At 40.8% G+C, this 11,910-nt stretch overlaps 1 long non-coding RNA gene across 1 annotated transcript in view; it reads right to left on the bottom strand.

The window, feature by feature from the left end:
* Nucleotides 1-2,814: 2,814 nt before the first annotated feature.
* The window catches only part of LOC118530841 (uncharacterized), a 176,381-nt gene continuing 167,285 nt past the window's right edge, over nt 2,815-11,910 (bottom strand). Inside the window, exon 3 of the long non-coding RNA XR_013447471.1 lies at nt 2,815-3,105. This is a non-coding gene — a long non-coding RNA (uncharacterized LOC118530841). The remainder of the gene's footprint in view (nt 3,106-11,910) is intronic.

The raw sequence follows: 11,910 nt of genomic DNA, 5'->3' as shown, positions 1-11,910 counted from the left end.
TGATGGAGGAAGATTTTCATTAAAGCATCGTAGTCTAAAATCAGATGGCTTGGTTTCCGCCTTGATAGTTGTGAAACCTCAGGAAAACTGGGTGCTTGCCGAGTGCTCTACCACCTCACCTGCCAAAGGGGATGATACCTTAATTCTTAAAATTTAAAATATCCCCTTAAATACATTTATTTTACTTTTTATTTTCTTAAGATTTTATTTATATATTTGAGAGAGAGCGAGCACAAGCAGGGGGGAGGGGCAGAGGGAGAGGGAGAAGCAGAACCCCCGCTGAGCAGGGAGCCCGATGCGGGGCTCGATCCCAGGACCCTGGGATCATGACCTGAGCCGAAGGCAGACGCTTAACCGACTGAGCCACCCAGGCGCCCCCACCTTAAATGAAACAAAACATTTGTAAATTCTTTAGATCAGCATTTGGTGCATAGAAAATAATCAAAATTAAACCACGTAAACCCCACAAACAATGCTAAGATAACACCCTGGGTCATTAACTCAGAGGTCCATTACCATGACCCTTTATTCATAACTGAGGAAACTGGCCTAGATAATGATTAGCAGCACTGGGATGGGAACGAGCCCTTCTTCATCAAGTCCAGTGTCTCCTCACAGAAGTCTCAGCAGTGAAGAGGTATAGAAAAGTCCGTTTAAGAAAAGGAAAGATTTGGGGCGCCTGGGTGGCTCATTTGTTTGGGCGACTGCCTTCGGCCCGGGTCATGATCCTGGAGTCCCGGGATCGAGTTCCGCATCGGGTTCCCTGCTCGGCGGGGAGTCTGCTTCTCCCTCTGACCCTCACCCCTCTCATTCTCTCTGTCATTCTCTCTCTCTCAAAAATAAGTAAAATAAATAAAAAAAAAAAGGAAAGATTTGTAATTGTTATAGAAGCATGTGCCAAAAGCGGTTTCATTTGCTCCTAGCAACCCCCCAGAGAAGGCAACGTTATTCTAGATTGGCAGATGAGGAAATCAAAGAAGTGGCCACTTTATGAAGGCAGAGGGGCAAAAAACATTCAGTAGTAATTCCATTAAGCCCTTTCCTGACAGGCAGGCCCGTGAAGATACCCGGTGGCTGCTCTCGAATGCCCTACACCGGTAACAAAAGGGCCAGTAATGCACTGAGTCATGAGAACACAGCCTCCCAGTTAAGACAAACATTATTCTAAGTCACTGCTGTAATAATGAAAAGGGAGAGTGGATGGCGAAATACAAGTTGTTTCAAAAAAAGAATGTAAATTCATAGTTGGGCTAGTTGCAAAGTCCCGGTTTGTGTGTTACAAGCACTAGCCCTAGATGGTTGCTTTGAAATGCACAAGGGAGAGAACAAAGTGTAACTGCTTCCAGAGATGTTTTTTCCTATTTCTTTCTACTTTGTGTGTCTCAAAAAACCTTAAAAGGTCTTTAGGAAAACTCACCAGTTGACCTAGAGTCATCATTTTTTAAAGCTTGGTAGGTACATTCTGAATATTACTCAAAATTATACCGCCTCCACATTTATGAACACAAAGCATGAATCAAATGTTGCCACTCTCCTTCTTTAAGATAGTCACTGGTTTCTGGATTCCTCGGGCAAGTATTCTGAAACTTACGCATGTGGAGTATTGCCAAAATACAGATTTAGGATGGTTTATGGTTTATACTAGAGAAATATATGTAGAGTTGTTTTGGAGACAATTAGATCAAAATATGTTTACTTGATTAACAATTCCTGAGAGAGGGGAGGGGGGAAGGAAAGTCATTTCAGCAATTCTGGGATCTTTTTTTCTCAACCTCAGACAACACTTTTTTTTTTTTTTAAGTTTCTGTTTTTCCGGATACTTCAGTTAATAATTGGTTCGCATAAATCACTTTGCAAGATGTTAAGAGCTAAGGTTACTTTGAGGGAAGGCAGTGGGCGGCTATAAATAAGGCAGTTCTGAGGGTATGGAGAACTGCCACATGCTGGCAAGTGGTTTGAAGCCTGAAGTTTTTTCAGGTTCTTGGGCAGGCTGCGTGAGGTTCGGGTTCATGGGATCTGGGCAGAGCATCCATGTCCTACCCTCATGGTACTGACAGAAACTCTAGAGACAAGAGGTGGGATTACATGAGGAAAATCCTGTTGCAACCAGTGCCCCCAGGAATGAGGCCACGGGGGCCAACATTAGGGATCTGAGGGCTAGCCCTGGCTGCCAGGTTCTCTGGAGAGATGACAAATGGGAAGAACCAGAGGATATGCACAGAGAACGCAGGGAACGGAATTCCGTCCCGTGCAAGGAGACTGTGGCCACATGGTTAGAGGAAGCCTGTGAGTGGGGCCCTGGAGTCCGTCTTGACAGCTAACTATATGGTGCACCCTTGGGCCACAGGGCTGAAGAGCTCATGCCCAGAATGCATTTATTTTTTTCTCTGTTTCTGGCTCCCATTTTTCATGTCTTTTAGTCCGTCAAAAAGAGCCAAAGCAATCTCCACATTATTTTTCAAGTAGCCCTTTTCCCCTTCACTTGTCACTATGATAATCTACTCCTATGGATAATTATGAAGCATCCGTTGAATGCTGTTTATCCTATAGATCAATACTGAAACCTCTATTTTCAAATAGAAGATTTCTACCAGGAGGCAATCAGATTTCTATGAAAAACAGTGGTATTAAGAATGGGGGGGTTCAAACCCTGGCCCTGCCACCTTCAGGGTGAGGTGCTGGGTTTGATATCAGGCAAGCCATCTGAACATCGTAGCCTCAATTTCTTCTTCTCACAGAATGTTGAAGATCAGAACAGCTAGTGCATCTAACGTGTTGAGTACAATTCTGGATCAAAGAGGTTACTCCATCAAAATTAGTTTCCTGACATTCAAAATCCCTCTACTTGGCTCTTCACTGATGCTAAACAAGTATTAATGCCAGGTTAATTTTTGAAACTATTCACTGATTTGCTTCAGTTGAATTCTGTCCTAAAGTTCCAAGGAATTCATCACCATTAAACCTTGTAATCGACAGATGACGTGTCAGGATGTTGTGCACTGATGAAGTTTTTCTCCACAGGGCAGTGGAGAGGGTCAATGGCTCTGAGGGAATTCAATGAGGGAAGGTTTTCTGATCATCTCTGCAGTTCTAGAGCTTGAGAAACTGAAAAAAAGAGAACAGATTGAATTTATATGGATTTATTTCAAAATACACTTAGAGAAAAAGTGATTTCTTGAGCGACTTTTATTTACGGCTAGGCACGGGCCTCAGCCAGAGAAGGCATCAATTCTCACGTGAGAAGCTACAACACAAACACCTAAAATGCATAGCAATGGAGGAAGCACACACAGCAGTGGAAGAGATTAACTCCAGGAGCAATGTATTATGACTCTGGCCACCCAGGGAGTTCCCATTTATTAAGGGCTATTAATAAGTAGATGAGACTCTTGATATATTCTAAGCTTGAAAGTCGCAGGGGCCATCAGCAACTGCTTCATGAGTACACCGTGATGTCCTCTTCCCCCAGTGGATGTCCTCTTCCCCAATGGATGTGAAACTTTCCAGTTGGGAAGGAAGAACATCCAACATCATCTGCATCTTCTCCCCTGTGAAGTGACTTTGTTGTCAGCACAGTGACGGGATCTCACTAACATTCCAGGCAGCCCATTCCAACTGCAAACATCTCCAACCATTGGACCAGTTGTTCTTCAGATGCTTGGTGCCTATGGTCTCCACCTACTGGTCCTAGTTGGACTCCTACAATATCTACCTGGGATTGTGATAATCCTGCTTTGTTCTTTCTCAAGATTGTTTTGACTAATTTATGGTTCCATTAAAATTTTAGGATTATTCTAGTTCTATGAAGATGCTATTGGTAGTTTGATAGTGATTGGTTGAATCTGTAGATTGCTTTGGGGTAGTATGGACTTCTTAATGATATAAATTTTTCCAATCCATGAATATGGAGTAGCTTTCCATTTGTATTTTCTTCAATTTCTTTCATCAATGGTTTTTATAGTCTTCAGAGTACAGGTCTTTCACTTCCTTGGTTAAATTTATTCCTGGGTTTATTTATGGTGCAACTGTAAATGGAATTGTTTTCTTAATTTCTCTGTCTTCTACTTCAATATTAGTGTATAGAAACACAACAGTTTCTGTATATTCTCTATCTTGCAACTTTACTGAGTTTTATCCATTCTAATAGATTTTTTGTGGAGTCTTTAAAGTTTTCTAATGTGCAGTTAGTACAGTTTTATGTTTTACCAATTTGGATTCCTTTTATTTCTTTTTTGTGTCTGATTGCTGGAGCTAAGACTTCCAATACTATGTTGAAATAAAGTGGTGAGAGTAAGCATCCTTGTCTTGTTCCTGAACTTAGAGGAAACACTTTCCGTTTTTCACCATTGACTATGATGTTAGCTGTGGGTTTCTCATATGTGGCCTTTATTATGTTGATGTATGTTCCCTTTGAAACCTACTTTGTTGAGAGTTTTTATCAAGAATAAATATTGTAAAAAAAAAAAAAGAATGGATATTGTATTTTGTCAAATACTACTTCTGCATCCATTGAGATCATATGGTTTTTATCCTTTCTCTTGTTAATATAATGTATCACATTGATTTGAGGATATTAAATAATCCTTACATCCTGGAATAAATCCCACTTGATTGTGATGAAGGACTTTTTTAATGTATTTTTAAATTCAGTTTGCTAATATTTTGTATGTTCATCAGGGATATTGATGTGTAGTATTTTCTTTTTGGTAATGTCTCTCTGGTTTTGGTATTGGGGTAATACTGGTCTTGTAGAATAAATTTGGAAGCTTTCCTTCCTCTTCAATTTTTTTTTAGTAGTTTGAGAAGAATTAGGTATTAACTTTTCTTTAAGTGTTTGGTAGAATTCACATGTTGGTTCTTCTTTTCTAGTTCCCTTAGGTGTAAGGTTAGAATTTTTTGAGATTTTTCTTGTTTCTTAAAGTAGGCCTGTATTGCTATGAACTTTCCTCTTAGAACTGCTTTTGCTGTATCTCAAGATTTTGGACTATTCTGTTTTCATTTTCATTTGTCTTCGTGTATTTTTTTATTTTCTCTTTTACTTCCTCGTTGACCCATTTCTTTAGTAGCATGTTGTTTAGCCTCCATGTATTTGTGGCCTTTGCAGATTTTTTCTTGTAATTGATTCCTAGTTTAATACAGTTGTGGTCAGAAAAGATGCTTGATTGGATTTCAGTCTTCTCAAATTTACTGTGACATGTTTTGTGGCCTAATATGGGTCTAGCCTGGAGAATGTTCCATGTGTACTTGAAGAGAATATATAATCTGCTGGTTTGGGTGGAATGTTCTTTATATATCTATTAGGTCCATCTAGTTTAATGTGTCATTCAAAGCCACTGTTTCCGGGGCGCCTGGGTGGCTCAGTCGTTGAGTGTCTGCCTTCGGCTCAGGTCATGATCCCGGGGTCCTGGGATCAAGCCCCGCATCAGGCTCCCTGCTCAGCGGGTAGCCTGCTTCTCCCTTTCCCATTCCTCCTGCTTGTGTTCCCTTTCCCGCTGTCTCTGTCAAATAAATAAATAAAATCTTAAAAAAATATAAAAATAAAAAAAATAAAAACAAAGCCACTGTTTCCTTGATTTTCAGGCTGGATGATCTATCCACTGATGGACATGGGGTGTTAAAGTCCCCTACCATTATTGCTTTACTGTCAGTTTCTCCCTTTATATCTGTTAATATATGCTCTCTATATTTAGGTGCTCCTATGTTGGGTGCATAGATATTTACAGGTGGATTGATCCCTTTATTATTGGATTGATCCTTTTATTATTATGTAGTACCCTCCTTTGTCCTGTGTTAGTCTTTGTTTTAAAGTCCATTTTGTCTGGTAGACGTATTGCTACTTTTTTCCCCACATCCATTTGCAGATATGTGTTTTTCCATCCCTTTACTTTCAGTCTGTATGTGTCCTTAGATCTGAAGTGAGTCTGTTGCAGGCAGCATATAGGTGGGTCTTATTTTTTTAATCTATTCAGTCACCTTATGTCTTTTGATTGGAGCATCTAATCCATTTACATTTAAAGTAATTATTGACAAGTATATATGTATTGCCTCATTAATTATTTTCTGGTTGTTTTGGTAGTTCTTTTCCTTCTCTTATGTTCTTCCTTTGTGGCTTGGTGGCTTCTAGTATTATGCTTGGTTCTTATTACTTCTTGTGTATCTATGATAGGTTTTTGTTTTGTGGTTACCCCTAGGTTGATATAAAACATCTTACGTGTAAAGCAGTCTATATTGGTGGTCGCTTAATATAAAACATCTTATGTGTAAAGCAGTCTATATTGGTGGTCGCTTAATATAAAACAGCTTATGTGTATAGCAATCTATACTGATGGTTGCTTAAGTCCAATACATTGTGTAAGTACTAAAATTTTACCCCCTTGATGTTTTATGTATGAGTCATAGTTTACATCTTTTTATTTTGTGTGTCCTCTTGACTAATTTTTGTAGATATAACTGATTTTACTACTTAGGTGTTTTACCCTCCAAGTGATGAATCTACTACTACTAAATGCTGATTTTTACCTGTGAAATGTTTTCCTAATTTTCTTCTAGTTTTGCCTTTTCTTTACAAAGAATTCCCTTTAATATCTCTTATAAATCTGATTTAGTGGTGATGAACTCCTAACTTTTGTTTGTGTGGGAACCTCTTTATCCCTTCTTCAATTCTGAGTGATAACCTTGCTGGGTAAGTATTCTTAGTTGTAGGTTTTTTCCTTTCAGCACAGTGAATATATCATGCTGCCCACTCTGGCTTGCAAAGTTTCTGCTAAAAAATCAGCTGATAGCTTTTTCCCTTATATGTAACTGTTTTTTCTCTTGCTGCTTTTAAAATTGTTACTTTTGCCATTTTTATTATTATTTGTCCTAGTATGGACCTCCCTGGGTTAATCTTTTTAAGGGCTCTCTGTGTTTCCTGGAGGTGGATGTCTGTTTCCTTCCACAGACTGGGGAAGTTTTCAGGTATTATTTCTTCAAATAGGTTTTCTACCCCCTTCTCTCTCTCTTCTCCTTCTGGGATCCCTATAATACGATTGTTATTACACTTGATGATGTCACTGACCTAACCTGTTAGGTTCCCCTAACCTGTTCTCATTTCTGTTGTTCTTTTTCCTTTTTGGTGTTCAGCTTGGTTGCTTCCCATCACCCTGTCTTCCAGATTGCTGATCCATTCTTCTGCATGGTCTAATCTGCTGTTAATTCCCTCTAGTGTATTTTTTTTTATTTCAGTTATTGAATTCTTCATCTCTCTCTCTCTCTCTTTTTAGCCTCTTGAAGCTCTCTTGGAGTTCATCCACTCTTTTCTCAAGTCCAGTGGGTAACTTTATGACCACTGCTTTGAATATTTCATAAGATATAGTGCTTATCTTGGTGTCATTTAGCTTTTTTATTTTGTCTTCTCCTTCATTTAAGACCAATTCCTCTGTCTCCTCATTCTAACTCTGTGTTTGTTTCTCTATGTCAGGTCAGCTATGTCTCCTGGTCTTGAAGGTAGTGGCTTTGTGTAGAAGAGGTCCTGGGGTGCCCTATAGCACAATCCCTCCTGGTAACCAGAACCAGGCACTCCAGGGTGTCTGTATAGGCTGCCTGTGCCCTAGTGTTGTGGCTCAGCTGCATTTGCTTTGAGCCCAGCCAGCTTCTGTGACTTGTTTTACCTGCTATGGATGCACTGGGCAGGGTTGGCCCCCATACCGTGGAGAGGCCTGAGGCCACCACAGTCTCATTGGTGGGTGGGGCCGGTAGTCAGGCTCGCGGTCTGCAGTTAGCCTCTCTGCCATAACCGCAGGCACACTGATGGTCAGGGGTTGTTCCCTGAGCAGCCAGTTAAACTGTGGGTGCTGGGGTGTAGGGTGATTTCCCCCACTCCCCAGAGTAGGAGTCATTTTGGAGTGGTGCCAGTCCCTGCCAGGGCTGCCTGCAGAGCTGCTGGTGGAGCTGGAGCTGCCTTCAAGGGACATCTGATTCAGTGGGCAGGTTGGGTGGGGCAGGTCCACAGGGGGACACCAATGCAGGGCACGCAGTCCCAGCGAGGTAGATGGATAGCGTTAGCACTGGCTCCTGCAAGCATCCAGCGATCTAGGCCGGGGGCAGGGGCGGGGGGGGTGGAAGAAATTGCACCTGCCAGCACTTTTGTTCCCAGAAAAATCTCCTGAAGATCCTTGCCCCTCCAGCACATGTTCCGAGATTAGTAAATAAATCTCCTTCCTATATACCACAGGCACTTTTCAAACTGCTGTTTCAGTGCTTTATCTCAGGCTGAGTTATTTATTATGCTGGCTCTTTAAGGGTGGGGACTCAGTTTCCTATGGCCCTCAGGCTCTCCCAGAGTTAAGCCCTGCTGATTTAAAAACTCCTGACATGAAGCCCAACTGGTTTTCAAAGCCAGATGTGATGGGGAGTCATCTTCCATCTTCCCAGCGCAGGGCCCCAGTGCCAGGAGTGCCTGGTGTGGGGTCTAATCCTCTTCTCTATGCTTGTGGTGTCGCTCCTCTTTGTGGTCAGTCTCACCCGGGGGTTTGGTTCCCAACCATGTCTCTCCCCTCCTACCCTTTCCGATGTGGCCGCCTCTCTGCTATTAACCATGGAAGGACCATTCTGCCAGTCCTTAGGTTATTTTCAGAGTTAGTTGCCTCTTTGTAGCTGTTCTCTCAGTGAGTCCATGGGACGAGGTGAGCTCAGGATCCTCCTACTCCACCATCTTCCCTGACCTTGTGGGTTGATATTTTTTACTTCTGGTAATGAGCTAAAAGTATAACAACCACCACAATGAAGTGTTGGAACTTCTGATTTATTAATGAGGTTGGGTAACTTCTAAATTGGATAGTAGTTTTCAAATATTAGAGGAATATTTTCTCATTTTTTTGTGCTACTTACACCTGATACTGACACACTTTTTAATCTGTTTTATTAGTTTCCATCACTTTCATAAACCAAGGCTCGATTTGTAGCATTTGCTGACTTCCATTGTGTAAAAACTCCTGCCTGGTAGATCTCAAGCCACCAACATGACCTCACCGAACAGCAAGCAGGGAAATAAGGGCAGTAGCACAGCATTGTACAATATTTCTACCCTATAGACACACAATAATATAAATAGCCTCAAGAGCATAGATAAGTCAAATGAAGTAAAATAATTAGTAAATGAGTTTTAAATATTTTTTTAATGTTATGAATATTCATTTCAATGTTTAATGTAAATTCAGAGTTTATCTAGTTTGTCAGTGATGGCTATCTATGTATAAAACCAGCTCACAAAATTTCTGAGAACGAAACCATCAGCTCTCACAGTCAGCACACCAGCACACTCTCGCTTATATAGACCCTAGGACTCGAACCGCTAATTTTACAGATGAGGAACTGAGGCCCTGGGCAGAAATGAAAATGGTCCAAAATTCAGTAATTTAACTGCTTTGGGTTTAGGCAGTAGAACCATGGATTTGATTCTCGTTGTTGCTACTTACTGTCTGAGCATTCCTAATGAGGTTATTTGACTCCCTGAGCCTCAGTTCTGCCTTTTGTGTTTTATAGCAATAATAATTCCTAAATAATAAAGGTAGAATAAAATCTCTCTCAAGGCCTATGCCAAGCACAGTAGCTGATACTTGGAAACTGCTCCATAGATAATGGTTGTTATTAAAAGTTTCATGTGAGCAATAAAGGCAACTCTAATCTCAATTCCACATGACAACCTTCCAGATCTCTGTAGATATTCTAATATTCCACTAAATATAATCATTATTTCACTGTATGACACAAGCTCTTTCAAAAACTCAATACTCAACTTAGCACTTGGTGCTGGTAACACAATAGTAACACAACTGTTTGTGTGTTTGTTTGTTTTTGATTAGAGTAGTTCTCCTCTTTGACCACCTATACTTCAAAGTGTCCTGAATTAGGGTTTGTGTTTTGGGTTTGTTTTTGCTGAGCTATCCACAACCAGGAATTAGATTCAAGTCTGAGTGTTGCATTTCAAGAATGGCCTTGGCAAAGGAGAATGTGTCAAGGGGAGGCTTTTTCGATAAAGGATGTGGAAGCTGTTACAGTTAAAAGAGTTGAAGGTGGTGGGCTTATGTGTCCTGGAGAAGATGAGACTAGAGAAGAATATTAGATGGAAAATCATATAAAACCTAGTTTATTTGACCCAGCTTGTAATCGCAACTGAAATCATTCATGTTCTCCTGAGCTTCAGTGAACACAGAGTGGAAATATTGAATGAACACATACATGAATGATGCATAACTCACACACACAAAATTAAGCACTGTTTAAGTAAAATTGTAGGTTTACTAGAGTCTCTTGAGCCTGAATTCCCTCACTGGTGATAATGGGATGACGGTAGTCTCCACGATAGGTTGTTGTAAAGATCACAGTCATGTGACAGAAGCAGTGGCGCATGACAGGTACTGGACAGAGGGTCGTTATCCTTATTATTGTTCCTCCTCTTGCTACCTCAAAGAGCTGGGGGGAAATAGGGTAGGAGCTGAATTATATGTTCCAGGGGCTGTGTGCAGCAGAAAAAGTCACAGGTTTGGAGCTCTGGCTTTATGAAAACAGTTTTTGGAGGGACAGGAAAGAGTCATAGAAAAGCTTTGGGGACAGTGACATAAGATTCAATAGCCCAGTGTCTCACCTGTGATCCCTACACCTCTAACTCCAGGGTGATTTTCAATAAGACTATAAAAATACTATGGGATAGATGGCTTCTGATAGCTGGTGAGCAACAAAGTATATACCTAGGTCTATACATGGGTCTGAGCATATTTGGGAGCAGGGACAGGGAACCATATGGCAAAAATGGCTAGTTACCTCCTCATATCTATCCCTTGACCATGCATTCATTTAAAGGACTACTTTTGATCATCTCTAGTAGGTAGCTAAGACCATGTGATTACATTCTAGCCACAGAGATAAAGGCAGAATTATTTTCTAGAATTTCTGTCAAGGATCTTTTAAAAAGAGTCAATGTGGGGGCACCTTGCTGGCTGAGTCGGTAGAGCATGCCATTCTTGATCTTGGGGTTGTAAGTTGGAGTCCCACATTGGGCATAGAGATTACTTAAAATCAATCAGTGAATGCATGTATGTCAATATGCTTTTTTTCTTCACATTTTAAAAATCTTCCTCCTGGCTTACAACTGGGATGTGATGGCTGGAGTTCCAGCAGCAGCTGTCTGGGAGTAGGAAGTGACTTTGGGAATGGAAGTGATGAGGTAGATCTGAATGCTAGAAGGAATCTAGGTTCCTGCTTATAGGATAGCCACCAACCTTCACTGGGACATTTGCCTTCAGATTCCCTTTTACATGAGAGAGAAATGCACTTTAGCCGTAACTTTCAGTCCCTATGACAATGTCAGACATGTTTAAGGTCAAGGAGAGGACTCTACATTTATCCTGATCATTGAATCCTAGAGCAGTAAGCCAAAACCACTAATATCTCTATGGGCAGAGAGACCCCCAGTGACATCTGGGTTCATTACTAAGGCCATGAATAATAAACTAAAGTTTCTCTTCAAGTGTCTATATTAAAAATAAGAGGAGAAAAAACTGCTGACTCATGCCTTTGGCCACTTGCAAATTATTAGGAATTTCCTGAATCAGAGATTTTTACCATCTGGCCCCCTCTTTGATTAACAAACATTTGTGTGCCATTTACTGTGTGTCAAATCCTGACATAGGTACTTTAAACATATTGATGCATAGAATTGGCAATAGCAACCCTTTAAGTTTGGTACAGCTATTGATACCTTTTTCAAGTCAAGACACTGAGGCAGAGATGGGTTAAATCAGTTGTCTGAAGTCAAAGCTCATATCTGGACAATCTGGCTCTAGTGTCTGTGTTCTTACCAGTCCTCTGTTGTCAACTAAGAGAAGGGCGTCTGGTCACAAAGTTGGCTGAGAAGCCCCTTGCCGACTTAGT

Source organism: Halichoerus grypus, chromosome 5, assembly GCF_964656455.1.
Source record: "Halichoerus grypus chromosome 5, mHalGry1.hap1.1, whole genome shotgun sequence".
NCBI lineage: Eukaryota > Metazoa > Chordata > Mammalia > Carnivora > Phocidae > Halichoerus > Halichoerus grypus.
The sequence above is the reverse complement of the archived record's forward strand: the minus strand, read 5'-3'. Positions and strand labels throughout refer to the sequence as shown.